We start from the raw sequence: 18,885 nt of genomic DNA, 5'->3' as shown, positions 1-18,885 counted from the left end.
GGTTTTTAAGAGCAGTTTAACAAACACCTGTCAGGGATGGTCCAGGTAATACTTAGTCCTGCCTCCATGCAGAGGACTGGACTAGATGATCTACTGAGGTGTCTTCCAGTCCTATATTTCTATGATTCTGTGTTATAAACATCTCTCTTTCTGGAATTCTGCTGTTGCCTATCACACCCAATGCCGCCATCACAACCGTTTTGCATTCCTCCCCTTATGCCATGTCCTTCATTTGTTCCTTTCTACTCTGAACAAATGCCTAGTGAATCAAGTCCTGAGTTGGACAGATACACACACAGGCACTGTCAGTGTTGGCTGAGAAAAGGTCTCTGACAAGAACTCGCTAAATGCTACTCAGGCCAGTAGCTGCCACTGAACAAGTATGTGTCATGTTCAAGTAGCCAGCACTGACATATCAGATGAAGAATCTCATATAGTATGTTGGGTGGGAGTTGGAGGGTGGCTCCTTTGAGTGGGGTAGAGGGTAGGGGAGAAGGCTAACTCCTTCAGGAATGTAGTGTTGGCTAAATGGTATCTTAAATCAAAAGTCCAGAGAAAATGTTTATCTTGGAATCTCATCCAAATCAGAGGGGGAGAAAAAAGAAATGTGGCTCTTTCTATACTTACTATGCAGTAAACCCCTGGTGTGTTGCTATCCTAGTTAAGTTCCATGTCTTTACATGGTCACTGTACCAGGTAATTTACCCAGCAAGATCGGAACAGTTCATTACTCTGTACACATATTGTACAAACCCTTTGAAAAATGCCAGCATGTCTCTCACATGCTGTGTTCACAGGGTGGGGAGAGGTTGTGGGGAGGAAAGCATTTATCAGGCAGTGTTTTGTAAAGGCAATGGACCACAAACCTGCAGCCTGCACTATTTGCCACAGGAAGGTAGGGATAAAGGATGCACGTTGTCCTTGCAAGAGAGATGTGATCACGCCTTGGTTATAGTACTGATTACAGCACTTGCATTTCTTGGGTTCTACATACACTGAAGTCCAACAGCATATGTAGGGTGCAGTAAATCTCTCTTGGATGTCCAAGAAAACTTTGCACCAAGGCACAGAGCCCAGGTGGGATAAAACACATAAATCTAGTCCAGGTTAGTTATGACCAGATTCCTGGTAAATTACCTCTTGGTATCAGCAGTAATTCAGAGGCATGATCACAGCCATCATTAGGCTCAAGTGAAATGGGTAACCAGGTGGGAAGAGGGAGTGGAAAGAGTCAGCTGTGTTTCTCTTTTCCATGTGCGGCCTCACGAACTCCACAAGGTTTCCATAAAGGGACCTCAGTCAACCAGCAACAATGACATGATCTGTTTTGCTCACAAGCTCAAGGGTTGAGGTGAGGGGGAGAGGAACAATCCTAGAGTCCCCATGAAGCTCAGCAAAGGGAGCACAAGCAGTTCCCTCACTACCGTGGAGGCTGACGAGAAGGGGGCTGGTGGGGAGGGGAGCAGAGCACAGACAGGAACCCTGATTAGAAACTGGAATAGAAACGGGAACCCTGTGTCAGAGTTGATGGGCAAGCGGGAGGACTGGGGAGCCCTGCCTGCTTTTAGCTTGTGCACAGGCATGAAGGGGACAGAGAGAGTTCCTGTGCTGAAATGACTACTGTACTTTTATTTTGTATTTTATTTTTTTGCCAAGGGAAAAGTCCCGTTCAACCCGGTATCAAATTAGTTGATTTCATGGCTCTGTTAATTTCATCCCAGTATTTTCTGTCTGATGACAGAGTGAATTGCTGTCAAGTGAACCAGGGTTATCTCCCCCATGCATTACCAGTCTGGTAATCAGCAGGGAACCTGGCAAGTGGAACTAGGAACAAGGACAAAGTCATCTGCTCTCGGAGGCCCACTGCCAAGAGACAGAGTTGCCAGCCTGCCAGCAGCAGCAGTGCTTCCACCAGGGACTCAGAGCAGGAGCTCCTCTTTCCCACAGGTGAGTGTGCGTCATCTACAGGGCAGCCCATCTGCCACCTTCACTACATGATAGGGACGGAGGGAGGGAGAGAGATGGCCGGAGTTAAGAAAATAGACTCTTGGCTTGTCTCTGCAATGGGTGCTCACCAATGCGCTCTTTGTCCTGGCTCTTGTACTTTATTGTTATGAGACAAGGATCTGGGAGACGTGATGGTACCCCCATACCCTCCCATGCTGCCCCAAGCATCAATGCCACATTGCCCACATATCCAAGTTCCTAGGGAAACTGCAACTCCTGGTGCTGCTGGCTGAAATTTCAGTACATACTATCAGGGCTGATTGAGTTAGATTTGATCCTTAGAGTACGCACAGCAAAGCCTGACTAAGAGTGTTACTGGGATGGCTCACAGAAGCTCTGGGATGTGAACAGCACAATGGCTTAGACATGGTGCTCCAGGCTCACTGCTAATGGTGTTACAGGATTTCACACTGGCGCTTTAGCCCCTTTCCACTAGCCATTTGCAGGCAGCTAATTTGGACTCAGCTTACTGTACTTCAACCACAGCAGAGTGAAAATCAGAGGCCTAGGAGCTAATTCACAAAGGTGCATAAACTCCCTGGTGCATAAACTCAAAAAGTCAAAGATCTGAGGTGCATCAAGACCGCAAGGAGCCCCACAGTTTAAATCTTTTATAGGTGTAATGTCTCTAACTTGTTTGCTCATTAATATCAGCTCCAAAGGCCTGGGATTTTTCTACAACATTATAACGAATCATCAGAGCATTCTGCATGCCTCACAACCAGTGCACCACATGCAATGGCCCACTCCTCCCTTAACCCTTTGGAAAGCAGCGCCTTGCCAGGCAGTGTCCACTTCGGAGCTGGCTACGTTTCCATCCGGTTGCTATTTGTTTTTGTAGCACTGTGCCGGGCTAAGGAGCAGGAAAGGTTTCTCACAACAGCATGGGCTCTTTGGAGTAGTAAGTCCAAAACCAGGCCTTATTTATTATTTTTTATTTGTATTTCAGTTGCGCCTAGGAGCCCTAGTCATGGACCAGGGCCCTGTTGCTCTAGGTGATGCGCAAATACAAAACAAAAAGATGGCCTCCGCCACAAGGAGCTTACATCACTGTCTTCTTCCCCATCACGGCTCTTCTGGCAACATCTGTTTCCTCCGGCTGCCAGTTCCCAACCACTCTTCAGCACCAGGAAAGGTTGGTGCATGACAATCAGGCTGCTGTTATCTAGTATTGTAGAGGTGGCAGGACCTACACAAGGGCAGACTCCCCTTAGGTTGTCCCAATTTAGTGAAGAATGGGCAAGCTAGATGGGAGCTGCCCCTAAAATTTAGGCACCATAGGTAGTTGCCTGTGTAGCCTACCCCTAATGCTGGAGTGGGAGGTGGCAAGCATCAGCAACTGAGGCCCAGGCTGAAAAAGCCAAGTCAGTTTCACACACAAAGTGAAGCTAGCAGCTGCAAGCAGTATAACGCTCCCTGCTCACGGAAGGGCTAGGGAAGTGGGAACGGGTTCTGTTTTGGTCAGATAAAGGAAACAGGAGCTGGGGATCTGGTTGCAAAACCAGAGGGGAAACGCAGAGTTGAGATGGAGGACAAGTGCCACACTGAGGACGAGCATACTCAGCACATGTCCTCTGGGCTGACCACAGCACTCCACACTGCAGGCCACTCCGTCTCTTCCTCTCTCCCCCAGCTGCTCTGTGCAATCTCTTTCTCCCCAACTGTGCATTCGCAGAATCACAAATGCTAGAGGTGGAAGAGACCTTTCGGCTCATTGAGACCATCTCTCTGCCAATACTGTCCACTCACCCCACCACCACTGACCAGCCCCACTGCCTCCTGCCCCACTCTCAGCCCCCCGACTCCTCTCTTCTTTTCCTCATTCCCCTGGCAAACCCTCCTCACCAATGCACTTCCCAGCCTCCCTTACTCCAGTTTGTTTCATCTGGGGGTCTGAGGATCCTATTTTTTGCTATCCATGTAGAAATACCCATTCTAAAGGGGCTCTGTCAGATCTGTTCAAGAGGAACACACACGCTTTTGCAAGTGCAAAACTTTGCAAAGTTTATGACCAAGATCAATATTTGCATGATTATTTTTTTTTATTTCCAATGGAAATGGTTTTTCATTGGGATCTATACATTCCTGCTCTGATGGAGGCTGCCCAACACTGCACTAGTGCAAGGGAGCTAGAAAGTGAAAATGGCTAGAAACAAAATTAAAACCAGCGTCTGCAGGGGGTATTGTCAAAGGGCTTTTTCCGCCCTCTTAAAGGCCCTTTATGGCAGAAGAGAATCATAAAGGAGGCATTAATGTGAGTGAGGATTAGACCCAAGGTTGTCATCCAAAGGACATGAGAAATATTAGATTTAAAAAAAAATCCCTTGCAATTATCAATGTGACATGTAATTAGTAACAAGAATGGAAGAGCTTTTGGGGTGTTTTAATAAATGTATGATTTGATTCCAACAGCGTGCCTTTAATTTTAAACGAAAACATTTATTTATTTTCTACACTCATAAAACAAGAAAGCAAGAAAAAGAGAGTGGAAAAACCACTGGTAGAACAAGTCAGCCTGATAGGAAAGACACTACCAAGAAATTGTGCCATGAAGGCAGGAACTTTAAAACATTTCTCAAAGTCAAAATTTGAAAGATAATCATATTTTTTAAAAGAACATTTTTCCTGTTCTGTAGATTTGTACATTACCACAGCCCTGGCCATCTCCAGCTCCGCACTTTCTGTACAACTCACTTTCCATTCCCTCAGATATGCTGACATCTCTTTAAAAAGCAATATTATTCACAACTGCATGGGAAATGGAGCTTAAGCTCAGAGTCGTGCACAAGATTATTCTGAGCTTTGAAATGATACTAAATTTAAGCTGCAATTCCAAGCAGCTGCGGAGAGACTGGCAATGTAACGGCTGCCTTTCCCCCCGCACTTCTCTCTCCCTTTTGCCACATCATCCCTTGTGTCAGCCCATCAGGACCCTTCAGATTCTTAGCTGAATATTCAGATCAAGTATCAGCATCAAATCAAGTTTTAATCAAGCATTCAAATCACTGCAGACAGGCTCACTTGGCAGCCTCAAGAACCAAGCGCCCACTGAAGTGTGAGGTTTACAGATGTGGTGCTGGAGCACCACAGGGTGCTCCAGCACCCTGTTTAGGTGTTTAGCCTGCAGAAGAGAAGAATGAGGGGGGATTTGATAGCTGCTTTCAACTACCTGAAAGGGGGTTCCAAAGAGGATGGCTCTAGACTGTTCTCAATGGTAGCAGATGACAGAACGAGGAGTAATGGTCTCAAGTTGCAGTGGGGGAGGTTTAGATTGGATATTAGGAAAAACTTTTTCACTAAGAGGGTGGTGAAACACTGGAATGCGTTACCTAGGGAGGTGGTAGAATCTCCTTCCTTAGAGGTTTTTAAGGTCAGGCTTGACAAAGCCCTGGCTGGGATTATTTAACTGGGAATTGGTCCTGCTTTGAGCAGGGGGTTGGACTAGATGACCTTCTGGGGTCCCTTCCAACCCTGATATTCTATGATTCTATGATTCTATGATGCAACACAAACATGAAGAGCCCTGACACAGGAGGCTACTAACTAGGTAGTTCAGATCAACTTGGCCTTAGTACTTCTAACGCAACACAAGACACTCCAAACTTTGGGGCACAGAAGACTTCTTGGGAACATCCCAGGAGTCCAAGGCCTGCACCTAATTTACATATACATTAGAGGACCTCACCTGCTTGTCTAATACCAGACTCCTTCTTATAGGCGATGGAGGCTTGCCCTCAAACTGTCCACCCCTGCAGCCTCACTGCCCCTCAGAAGTTCTGATTGGTTAGCTGCTCTCCCTGGGCTAGGCAATTAGCAGAAAAGCCAAAAGGGGGCATGGGGATAGTTCCCACACAGTACATACTATATTCATAAGCTTGCTCCTGCATTTAGCTCTGACAGCAGCCCCAGCAATACTGAAGTGAAGAGTTTAATTTTCTGGAGAGTCAAACCTTTTTGTTCAACATGAGGGAATGGAGCTTTTTCCACCTGGAAAACATTAAAAAATGGGTATGATGATGAAATATTTCATAGATTCATAGAAGTATAGGACTGGAAGGGGAACCTCAATGGGTCATCTAGTCCAGTCCCCTGCATTCAGGGCAAAAATATATATGTATATTTTTGGTTTTATGTAAGAGTCCTACACTTGTTCCTATTCACTCAGAGTCTCCCCCCTGTCCACAGCCATGATAGGAGGAATGTACAATTGGTCTGTCTAGTCCAACTCTGATTCCTGGTATAGCCCACCCACCTTTTTATGAGATGGCATAAACCAATATTTGTATGGAGTAGAATTTTCAAAAGTACTTGTTGCCATTGGTAAAACTCTGCTCCACAAGTCAATGAAGTTTTACTTTTGACTTCAATGGGAGCACAGTTAGGTGAATGATGAAAGCATATGAAAATTCCACCCATGAGTTCTGCAGTACTCAGCCATTCCAATCTCCATTGAAAGTAGCAGAATATTAATTTGCCATTGAAAGTTTATTTTTATAACTAAACCTTCCCTCCCAAATGTCATCTTGGTGCCTTAGCACTCGACATGACCAATATGTTTTGCTTTCTTGTCACCATATCCTTTTGGGGCTCTCTGCAATCCCAAAGTTTGCCCAGACCATTATTGACATTCCACATTTTTCCTTACTTTCAAGCTAGAATCAGCCCAAAGATAGATGGATTTCCCCTCCCCAGCCACAGGAAGCCATTCAAATCATAGAATATCAGGTTTGAAAGGGACCTCAGGAGGTCATCTAGTCCAACCCCCTGCTCAAAGCAGGACCAATCCCCAATTTTTGCCCCAGATCCCTAAATGGCCCCCTACATGGATTGAACTCACAACCCTGAGTTTAGCAGGCCAATGCTCAAACCACTGAGCTAGCCCTCCCCGCTCTGTTGCACACATGCTCTCCCACGTCTATTCCTGGTGGTAGGATAAAGGGATTTATCATTTACCCCACCTACCTCAGCAGGTCAGTTAAATATTGTGCAGAGTAACAAAGCTGTCAGTCAGTCAGTGAACACTGGCACAATGTTACTCCATGGTCAGTACTCAAACTCTTTCATTTGTGAGGAAGACATAAAGAAAAACCAACTTCCAGAGCCAATGCACACATTCTCATTACCATTTTAAAGTGGCAGGATAGATTGTCTTATAGGCAGATTCTGTTCCAAATGTTCCCCTTCTCTCCTTTGTTTGAGATAAAATAGAAGTCATGGCTGCGTGGTTAACAAACTGTTGACGTTACCCCCCACAAAGGAGAGAGGCTCTGAAGCAAAACAGTCCTGATTCTGGTGTGCAGAGGAAAACAGCCCTACAATTCATACATATGTAAAAAAATAAAATAAGACAGATTGAAATTCCTATCTGTAATAGGCAGTCTGTAAAATATAAGGCACTCTTCCAGCCCTACCCATGCTAACAAACTATCAAGCACACCACCACTATCCGGCATGTGTTGGAATGATACATTTCCCCCCTCCCACTTTCCTTTTCTTGACAAGATTAGTTTCTCTGAGATGAAGGCAAATAGAAGAATGTGGCATTGATGCATATAGTCCTGGATCTATGATAAGCACAGACTGAATGTCCGCCATGCTGAACAGTGCCAAACATCTGCTAGGCTCATGTGAACTAGATGATGGGGTTTTGCTGTTGGTTTATTTTATTTTATTTTTCTTTGGGGAACTTAAATTAAGCCTCCAAACTTCATTCCACTTATTGTAGGCTAAGTATCTTAATTGCACTTCCTGTATTTCTGGTCATGAGTTTCAACAAACAAGGAAGAGGGTTCTTGACTGATCAGCCCATATACCTTACATATCTGGAGATCTCAGCCTCTCTTGAGGACATCACTCTCAGGGCCAACCTTTTGACAAGAGCAGTTAAAACAAAAGTAAAGATTATTTATATAGCAGGACTGCATATTATTTATGGGCTAGATATAGCAGCTGTATATCAGGCTGAGAAACTCACCATTCCCTTTCTGACTTCCCTCCCTAATGCAACAACCCATCCAAAGAGAAAGACAGACACACCCTGGTTGCTGCATCTGATGAAGTGAGCTGTAGCTCACGAAAGCTCATGCTCAAATAAATTGGTTAGTCTCTAAGGTGCCACAAGTACTCCTTTTCTTTTTGCGAATACAGACTAACACGGCTGTTCCTCTGAAACCAGGAATAAACCAGTGGCTGTTTGTGCTACTTGTACACCCATCTACCAGTACATATGCTTCAGGGTTCTGATGACTAGAACTCTAGACCCACTCCCTTCCTGCCTTAAAGATTAGCTTCTGTTTCTCATGGGACACTACTGCTTCCCATTCAATTGTGCATAATCTAATCCACCATAGACCCCGGTCTACAAACTCTCGCCTTGTCAGTGTAAGACTGTAGTTTGGAGAGTCACCAGCTCTAGGGCAGTCTAGAGTCCCTGCCAACATGTCTTCTTTTCTCTGTCTGTTGGAAATCAAGTGAGATCAAGCTTAAAATATAAAGAAATAATACCATATACAGTGGAGTCTGTACACAGTGTATGTACAATTTTCCTTTAATTGAAAGTCGGATGGCTGTTGTTTGCAATTCTGATGGGCATATCTGGAAGTTAATATGTCTTGATATAGTTGACATGGTTAGCAATGCAAATGAGAAATCACTTTGGTAGCAAAATGCTGTAATCAAGAGCCTGCATCCAAAGCCCACTGAAATCAGTGGGATTCTTTCCATTGACCTCGGTGGACTTTGGACTCTGTCTCAGTATACCAGTATACACTGATTAGAGTAACTTCTTACGTATTTCAATGGTAAGTGATAAATTCACCATTTTCAGGTACCAAATATTGGATATGAAATGCAAATCCAGATAATAACTAAAAGGAGGCAGCAGGCACCAGGTGGTATAACTGAAGTCTTAGTATGACAAACTGGTACAGCTGCCTGATATAGTCTGGGAATCAGTGCAGGTTGTGTTTTTAAAGCTGACGACACATGCTAAGGAAAGAATTCAAACGTATGACCTCTGCTGACAGACTGATTAAGTTGGCAGAATTTCAACTGGAGAAATCCCTATTCACTCCTCACCCCCATTCCTTCCTTAAACGTATTCCATAACAACTACCAGATGGCCCCTTTCAGTGTGAACTTGTGCTCCTGTCTCTTTATGAGACACGATGTCCCACACTCCATTCCTACAGCAAGCTGCAGGGAGGACATCTTCCTTTATTTTTGTCTTTATTCCTCAACAAGTAGAGTTGAAAGGTCCACCTTTCCTGCTTGCTTGTCAGCATGATCTCCTCCCTACTCTCCGGCTCACCTCTTCAACCCCCCCTCTCATTGCAATAAAAAAAGAAAGTCCTTGGTGTTTCTCAGAAATCACAACAGCATTGATCAGCTGTCTGGCAGTGGCACCTGCTGCTAAGGATACAGATGTACAAGGTGAACTAAAAGGCATCTGTCTATACAGCAGACGGCATGGCCACAGATACGTGATATTACATATTTCTCTTCGCATCTGGAACACCATTTTTACTCAAGATGGAACATTTTCAGAGAGGCTTAAAAAAACCTTAAAATGTTTTAATAGAAATCTCATTAATGAAATGGGGAAATCGGATGGATTTGTTTGCATTTTAAATATAGAAAAAAGTCTGTCATTAATTTTGAATGGAAACATTACATTTAAAACAATGATAAATAAAACAGCATGAAAACAGAGTAATCTCATCTCTCTCAACAAGCATTTCACAATGGCAAAATCTCTCACTTGAACAACATCCCAGCTGTGCTGCACTCAATATCTACAAGTACCTTAAAATAAAAGGAAGCATGCATTAGATTAGATAGATTTCTGCATGGCAGATTCTTCTGGGGAAAGCTCCATTTCAGCGAGGTAGATCCAAAGTTCAGAGGGAATTATAGTGAGACCCAGATGTAGTGTCCAGGAAAGACTTCTGTGATTCTGTCCAGGATTTTGGAATAACTACAGTAAAAACGGCCACTGGAGAACCCATCCTAAATTATATACAATAGCCTGTCCATGCGGAGTCAAGGCACTAATAAGTATGCTTTAGTCACTTCCACAAGGGACACCTGGATGTATTTAATGAAGACGCTAGTTCTTTACCTTCATAGTGAGTTTTCCAGGAACTGAGACATACATTATCCAACACAAATGGCCAGATTCTTGATTCCTCATCTAGTTCTTTTGTGCTGCTCATGCTATACAATAAAAAGAAAAGGAGTACTAGTGGCACCTTAGAGATTAACCAATTTATTTGAGCATAAGCTTTCGTGAGCTATAGCTCACTTCATCGGATGCATTCCGATGAAGTGAGCTATAGCTCACGAAAGCTTATGCTCAAATAAATTGGTTAGTCTCTAAGGTGCCACTAGTACTCCTTTTCTTTTTGCAAATACAGTCTAACACAGCTGCTACTCTGAAACCATGCTATACAATGTAGTTGGAAAATTGCCCCAAAAATACAGTTAGGGAATCTCCTGCATAAGGTAATTCAAAGGTAGCACAAATCTGGTGTGGGTAGTGTCGGGGGCAGGGAAAAGGAAGGAGGGAGCATGCCAGGGACAGGAGAGGAGGTAGCCAAATGCCTTATGCTACAGCAATCCATAACCAGTGGGGCAGAACCAAGTAGGCCATTCCATTATAGCTGGCATAATTTAAAGTAGCCCATAGATTACGCAAAGTTATGGAGGGGGCTGAAATGACTTTCTCTCAATCCTAGGATCAATGGAGTAGAAGGGTGGCTTAGAGCAGACCATGGTTACAGCTCAGGATTTAGCCCAAGAGGTTTGGGACCTATTAGCTGTAGCTCTTCCATCTTGTGCTGCAGTTCTGTCAGTTCTCCAGGTAAATAAGCTAAGTCTGAGGATGGGGTGGTGGGTGGTAGAAAGGAGTACTGGTGATTCAACAGATGTCACCCTTCCCTCTGAGTCAGTACCGAAGCACTGCACCAGCAGAGCACTACAATCCCATTGCTTGGCCAAATTCAAACTCAGAAAACTATATTCTGCTTCCTTGCATTCCATGTGCATATTCACTTGAATAGGGTATTCTTCACTTCTTCCTCTGGACCTCAGCCAGATTCATAACAGGATTAGAAATGTATATGGATAATGAGAATATCCAGTTATATAAGGAAGGATTTTAAAAATGTTTTTAGGAAGGGATATAAACTCCCATCATTTGACGCTTAAGCCAACCACTAATGAGTCAGGGAGAAACTTTCCCTGTGAGCAGGATATTCCATAATTGTCTATTTTGAGATTTTCTTTTAAGCATCTGGTATTGGTCAATGTCAGGGAGAAGATACTGGATTCGATGGACCATTGGTCTGCTCTGGTATGGCAATTCCTGTATCCTGCCTATTATCTACCCTTTTAAACAGTTGCTACAGTTCACCTCAAACATGCTTTTCCCAGCTGGTTGAAGAGAATCTTTTCTGTAAAGTGCTTTGGGATCATTTGCAATGAAATGCATTACAGAAATGCATGTTGTTATCAAAGTAACACTGCCCCAATGCCAGTATGCAATCTTTAATTTGAGAAAACTATGTTCACACTGTGGCTGACCCAGGTCAGTTGTCTCCAACTGCACCCTGCTTATGGACTTCGTCCTTTAGCTCAAGTGGTAGAGCCTTGTGCTTTAAATTTAGAGGTTGCGGGTTCAATCTTTGCTGACAAACCTAACCAGGTGGTCTTATATATTTAATTATTTACGTTTGCTTGATCTAATACCTTCTCTGTATGGTTCATTCTAGATGGGAAACAAAATGGAAACCAACTACATGACAATTGCCCCCAGTACTCCTTCTAAAAAAATGATCTTGGGGAAAGCCAAAACATGTGGACATGTGGCAACTCTGTCTCTGTCTCACCTTGAGCACACATCTTTTGGCTAGTTGCATTTCATTGTCTTATCCTATAAGTTCCCTGTAAAGATTTTATTTATCTTACTACCAGCTTTCTAGATTTATGATGCTCATGTTTCCGATTTTATGGGGCCTTTTATGATTGGAGCGTAAGTAATTACTGAGCATCCCCTTTGAGAGGATTCTGCATGAGCTTTTCACAAAGGGGATCAACTTTCAATTCTGCTTGCAACTTAAACTTGAAATGTGATTGATTCACTTTGGCAAAATCACCACCATTATTAATTATTCATCCTCTCAAGAAAAGCTCATCTCCTGCAACTTAACATTTCATTAACTCAATGGGTAGCAAGGAGAACTATCCATGATGAGAAAAGAAATAGTCTGCTGCTTTTTAATATTAGCTGCTGGGCATCTCACCTTGGAACAAGAACCTCCACTTATTGGCTGTGCCAAGCCTTGTATTTAGAAATGTACTGTGCATGCATCTCTCACATTATGGGCTTCTTAGCTCATGATCCGTAACAGTGACTTGCTATTCTGCCGGGCTATGCTCGCTGGAAATAGCCTGGGAAGCACGTGCTCTGGAATTCCCAGTGAGGATGGGAGAGCAATTGATGTCTCAGTTTGATACTGTTTATTTTCTCATTTTTATGCTTCTTCTCTTGCTAGCAGCTGTTTCCACTGTACTTCTAAGCTGAGGAGAAGTGAAGCACCAAGAATCCACTTCAGACGGGCACAGAAAAAACCCAGTGTGGATCCCCCTGTGACTGTGGCAGGCAAAAAACTACCTAACACACTAGGGTCAGGAAGACTCCCGCAGGCAGCATGTACGCTTTGGAATATGGAGAAGGAGAATATCCTTCTCGAGTAAGCTCTGGCTTCACCTCTCACCTTCAACTATCCATTTCCATTCATAACAACCAATAGATTGACCCAAAAGGGTTGCCACAAAACCAGCAGATAATTATTCCCTATTCTTTTCAAACACACCGTAGGATCCTTAACTTGTACAAGAGATATAAGGCAGAAGTGTCCTCGATTGAATATATCTGAAAGATAGTGCCTACTTCCAACCTCTTCCCTGCTACTGACCCACATACCCAACTGCAGCATCAGCACTGAGAGTGTGAACACAAGTTCTGCCGTGGGGCTTCAACAGCGCTTCATCACCATAGGACTAAGGAAGCTGGCCTCTGTTCAAAAATGCCTCATTTTACACAGCAACACGCAGGAGGGTCCCTTCCTCCTCCTCTCCCCAATTCACTCCCCCAAATTAAAAAGAAAATCAGACCAAGGCTGAACACTACTTATTTCTAAGTCTTGAGTTCGCCAAGTCTCAAAACCCTAATAGAACATTTTAGATCATCTCAAGCTAACGTGGAGTTTCTTGGAGAAGACCCAATCACACAATATACACTATAGAAATGGACAGGGCCACGAATCTGGATCTCAACCATCTCCAAAGTGCTTTTTTTTTAGGGTCTGGGGGGTGCTGAGAGGGTATTCTGAACCCATGTCACACTTAAGGCTTATCTACAATTCAGTTTTTCAGGATGATGAGGTTTGGATAGTTCAGAGCAGCATCTGACCCTTTGGATGTATCTCTGAGCTGAACAAAACCCGTTTTGCGGTTCTCTAACAGCTAACACAAACAATGCACAGTAGCTGGGCCCATCACTCTGGTGCTTCATACGCATATATTTATTTTATCTGCAGTAGGCCAAATGTATCACATTTAAACTGCAGTTACTGGAAATAACTGCAGCACATTGCTGAGATTTTCAATAGTGGTATTCATACATTTACACCAACAGTTTTGCCATGTCACTTCTTAAAACATCCCTCAAACTATTTTAGAGCATGATGACGACTAACCTAACCCACTAGGCAAAATTCAACTCCTAGTGAACTTTTCAAAAGGGAAGCATATGGCTAGGCAGGGCGCTGGGAGGCAGGATTACTGCATTCTATTCCTGTCCCTGTTACTGACTTCTTGTGACATTTAGCTATCTCATTTAGATTCCCTGTGCCTCATTCTCCCCATCTGTAAAAGGGGAATAATAATAATAAGATTTTATGTATCTCCTAGCAGATCCTCTGATTCCGAAGTCGGACATGGCCTGACAGTAAATGGGTCTATGACAATAAGTCTGATAACCCCTGAGCAATTGGAGTTGGCATCTCCTGGCACATACAACCAGGGTGGCCAGGCAGTTCTGAGCAGTGGCCAAGCAAAGCTACAAGCAAGCAACATGACCACCAAGGGTAGTTTTGAACTGCCATTTTCCTGTCTTATGGATAAAGAGAAGTAGAAGCTGTGAAATATTTCAGCCCCAGGTACTACCCTGATTTTCCCACTACTGTATTTTCTTCTTGATTCAAATAAAAACAATTAGCTCCTCATAGTCCAAGATGCTTACTGTTTTACATACCAAGGTACCTGAACCCCTTGCTCACCAGGTCCAAACAAGAGACTACGTACTGCAGTGGAACTACTTTGATTTTTAAAACTTTACTCCAAAAGGTCCCCGGGACCCAAGTTCTAGACTAAAATGCTTTTTACATTAAAAGTCGTTTTGGCTTGTGAGAATTATCTTCCAGACCTCCCGGTTCCCAGTTACTTTTGCAAATCATCCTTACAAGTTGGGAACTACAGATGAAAACAACATGATGCACCTGGAGTGTCAGAAGAGCTCCTGAGAGGCAATGCGCTAGGAAGGAATAAGTGAGACACAAAGAGCTGTGTGACGATTGCTAAGGCCTTGTCTACACTACCGGGGTAAGTCGACCTAAGTTACACTACTTCAGCTATATGAATAACGTAACTGGAGTCGACGTAGCTTAGGTCAACTTACTGCGGTGTCTTCACTGTGCTACATCGATGGGAGATGCTCTCTCGTCGACTTACCTGACCTCTCTCGTTCCGGTGGAGTACCAAAGAGTGTTCTGCCATCAATTTAGCAGGTCTTCACTAGACCTGCTAAATCGGCCCCTGCTGCATCGATCGCAGCAGCGTCAATGCCCAGTGAGTGTAGACATGGCCTAAGATAGCATGGCACAGATGCACACAGCTCTGTTAAGGACAGGTCCGAGGATAGTATACAATAGACCCACACACCAGTACCTTTTAGGGATGCCACCTGTCTAAGTTTTCCCAGGATCGTCCCTTTTTGGAGGCAGCTGTCCTGTGAAATCTGTAAGGGTGCTCTGCACACACTGCCAGCGGTCCAGTTTTATGGGCTAAGGATCACCCTTGATGTTCCAGTTTTTTCTGCCTCAGAGGTGGCAACCCCAGCTCCTCGGGCACCAGGACGGCGCAGCATAGGGGCACACAGCTGTGTCAGGGTGCTAGGATATTATAGGATACGCCCATGCAGCAGCACCCAGGGTGCCAGGATGGCATAGCACAGACAAACAGCAGTTCTTGGATTGCAAGCATAGCTTAGGGCACCCAATGAGTAGCGGGGGGGGGGGGTGAACACAGCTGTATCCAGGACGCTAGCGAACAGGAGGATACTGCACTGGCACGGTTGTGCACGGCTGCGAGGCTTGTGGGTAATGCACAGCTTTGCCCAAGGTGCAATGACAGCAGAGAACACATACGCACAACTCGATTTATGCATCATGTCAAGAATTACCCAAAAAAATGGTAACTTTCTTTCTCAAGGTCCTACTAACAAGGGCCTACGAAATATGTAAGGGTTAAAGCCTCTCAGAGAAAACAGCTTTAAAGGGAAAATGCTGGGGCTGAAACCTGGACAGCATCCTAATGGCCCTCTCAATGAACTTGCTTGGAGAACAAAATGATTCTTCCTGTGAAACAGTGTATTTAGTAGATAATTACTCTCTCTTTCAGAATAGTCAGATCTGGTATTGACTCACACGTACTCTATGCTTCACTGTCACCGAGCTCTAGTCTTGAGACAGGATGCATGAATGAAGCATCCATGTGCTCGATAACATTTTTAAAATGACTCTCAGCAGAATGACTTAAAGAGAGCAATCATTATTTAAATACCTGTACGTTCCAGGCAGGGATATGCATGCATGTTGGAAAATTTCTGAAACACAAAAGGAGAATTTTTTTCCAAAGAACCAGGAACAATCCTGGGACCAACACTGTATTCTGATGGGGATTGAGTAGCCAGAAGTTGCGACCAAACCTCAAATCAATACAGGACATCCTAGATCTCAGGCAGCTTTAACGTATACAGCTACAGACCATTGACAGAATGAATTCACACAGTAGAACCACTTTTAAAAAAATCTCGCTCTCTCTTCAGCAAGAAATTTTGCATGGCTTGGCACATTTTTAATTATACAGGGGAAAACAATTAGATAAACTGCCAGAACCCAAGATATTAACATACGGTACCTTGTTGGGACTGTACAAGCAGCACAGGTCCCTCCCAAAATATTAGTGATGCCGAGGTCGGACTCATCCCAGCTAGCTGCTCCCCTCCTGCCTCCAGTTGCAGAGCTCTCACACTTGGTCTCACACAGACTGAGCGTTGAGCCCTGATTCATGATTTCAGGCTCCAGCCATGGAATGCAGCCATTGAAAACTCAGAACTATTTTTACCCTTAACCAGCCGCAGCATTTCTGTCCTATAAAGACTTCTAAAGATAAAGCCTTACTCTAAGCACACACACACAGATACACACCCTCCTAACTAGCTAGGATCTATGGCTGCCTCCAGTGCTTAATTTGTGCCAGGGCTTGCCACGTATGAGCCCCGGCACCTCTAGGCTTGGCAGTTCATAGCCCCAGCACCTCTGGGCTTGCTGCATCAGTTATGAATGTAAAAATATTGCTTGATCCCCAGCTCCTCTTTCATTACAAATTAAGCACTGGCTGCTTGGCATTTAATGTGGCTTTAAGCTGCACAGTTGCTATTAACAAGAAAAAGCAGTTCACAACCTGACATTATTGACAGCCCTGACAAGTCAAGCGTTTGAGTTCTGTTGTCAAAATGAGAAATTCCTCAGCAGTGCTGCACTTCAGGAGGCAAGATTAACTTGGGCAGGGACTAGCCATATTGTCTATCTTGTACAGCACCAAACACACTACCTGTATTTAACAGGTATGTAACAACAACTTAGGCTGACCTTCAGATTCTGGTCGCAGATAAAACCACTACATCTCTCAGCTCTGTTCTTAAAAGAAAACCCAACCACAAGTCCCACACAAATCCTACAAAACTGACAGGGAATCTCAGCTGTCTGACCTTTTATTAAGGACATTGCTAAGCGTATTGAACTGTCTCAGATTCATGATCAGTATCCAATCACAGTCAGACTGTGTTACAAGAGCTAAATCATAAAGATTACACTGGCCATTATGTCGAAGTTCAAAGGAATAAACATTAGCAGCTGGCACACATTGGGTGGTTCTACCTCCTAAGGATTCCAGCCATGTATTTAAGAGAAAATAAAATCTCTCTGAGGCAGAAGGAAATACAGCACAAAACAAAAAGAAAACAAATACCTACTTACTGCATAACTTACTATACTCAAACCTGTGCATTTGTACTTTAGTAGAGGACAGCATACAAATAAACAATTGCGTAACTGGACACACACAATGGGTCATATTCACCACTGGGAGCTCAATAATTCAAAGCCTTGGTTGGCTCAGATCCTTTTAGGCAGTGGCAAAAATCTGTAAGCATTTATAAGGAACACACAGAATGTGTAAAGTGAGATCCAAAATTGTAGGACAATTGTCAGTAAAGATCAAATATTATTAAAATCATTATTATTTGTATTATGGAAGCTCCTGGAGACCCTAGTAAGAGGTCCAGACTCAACTGTGATAGACGCTATGCACACAGTTAAGAAGATGGTCCCTCCCGCAAAGAGTTTCTCATCTTATGAGGAAAGACAGCAGGTGGATACAACAAACAGAAAGGGGGAAGCACAAGTTTCCGGGGAGGCAATTATGATTAGCATTAATAAGCAGCTGTCACAAACTACCAGCTTCTGGGACAATTTTAGGTACCACAACCCTGAAGTGTCCCTTCAACAAGCAGCTGCAATGCGACCTATAATGCCCTGGTTTAATGACATAAAATGCAATCCTGTGACACAGTGATGTAGGCCTGACCCAACATATTGAAGATGCAAAAGTGTGACCTTTGTAAGAAACACAAAAAGGCAAAAGAATAATCCTGGCTCATAGGGACACCTCTTTTCGCTTTTCAGCAGAGTCCCTCAGGCACCGGATGCAATGTTTCTGCAGCACAGAAGGATGTGGCCCAAAGGGTGGGATGTGGCCCAAAGTAAGTCTGGTGCCAGAATTCTACCCCCTGCTGGCTGAGTGCATTCAGTATGTTGGTTAAGGAATGAAGGATTGGTGTTGGGGAGAGGAGAGCATGCTGCACCTTGGGAGAAGGGGCAAGTTCCAGTTCGATTCTGTGCATGAGAACATGAAACATACCTTCAGTGGGCCCATTATCTGACACCAAATACCTAGCACTTGGAAAGGGCACTAAATAAACAAAGGAATGATGTGAGTTTGTAATGTCTTGAAGTTCGTGCCACTTTAACCTAGTGCTGTGGGAAATAAAGTGGAAGAAATGCTGTTACTGTAAATGTCTCTCTCCATGAGGGAGTATTCCTAGTAAGCACACTCCTGCTATTTCTACAATGAGCTGACTCTCCAGCAGCTCTTTCTAAATTGCAATGAGCCACCAGAAACTCAGTGAGCTGCAGAAATCTAGAGGAGAATAAGACCGCCTAAAAAAGACCGTACGCAACTAGCATTACAGCAACTGTGCCACTTCTCTATAATCAGAATTATGAAGAAAAGGCATTCAAGCAATAATCACCTGCTGGTTCTGTTGATGGCACCAACAATGTCTCAAATTACTGACTTTCCACAATAAAGAGAAAGGTTAAGAGAGGCACCGAAAAAAATCTTATTTGTGCTCTGCGGCAACTCTTGGGTCTCAGTCGTATTCTACTAAATAGACTGTAGCAAAGTTCAAATAAT

General features: G+C 43.8%; 1 protein-coding gene and 1 long non-coding RNA gene across 2 annotated transcripts in view; one reads left to right on the top strand and one right to left on the bottom strand.

Annotated features, from left to right (window-relative positions):
- Window positions 1-18,885, bottom strand: part of TSPAN4 (tetraspanin 4) — a 518,185-nt gene that overhangs the window by 323,439 nt on the left and 175,861 nt on the right. The gene's annotated exons all lie outside the window — the stretch shown is intronic.
- Window positions 1,724-14,287, top strand: LOC144930703 (uncharacterized). Its single transcript, XR_013636015.1, has 3 exons — window positions 1,724-1,947; window positions 2,957-3,142; window positions 12,564-14,287. It is a non-coding gene; the product is annotated as an uncharacterized LOC144930703 (long non-coding RNA).

Source organism: Lepidochelys kempii, chromosome 6, assembly GCF_965140285.1.
Source record: "Lepidochelys kempii isolate rLepKem1 chromosome 6, rLepKem1.hap1, whole genome shotgun sequence".
Lineage (NCBI taxonomy): Eukaryota > Metazoa > Chordata > Testudines > Cheloniidae > Lepidochelys > Lepidochelys kempii.
The sequence above is the reverse complement of the archived record's forward strand: the minus strand, read 5'-3'. Positions and strand labels throughout refer to the sequence as shown.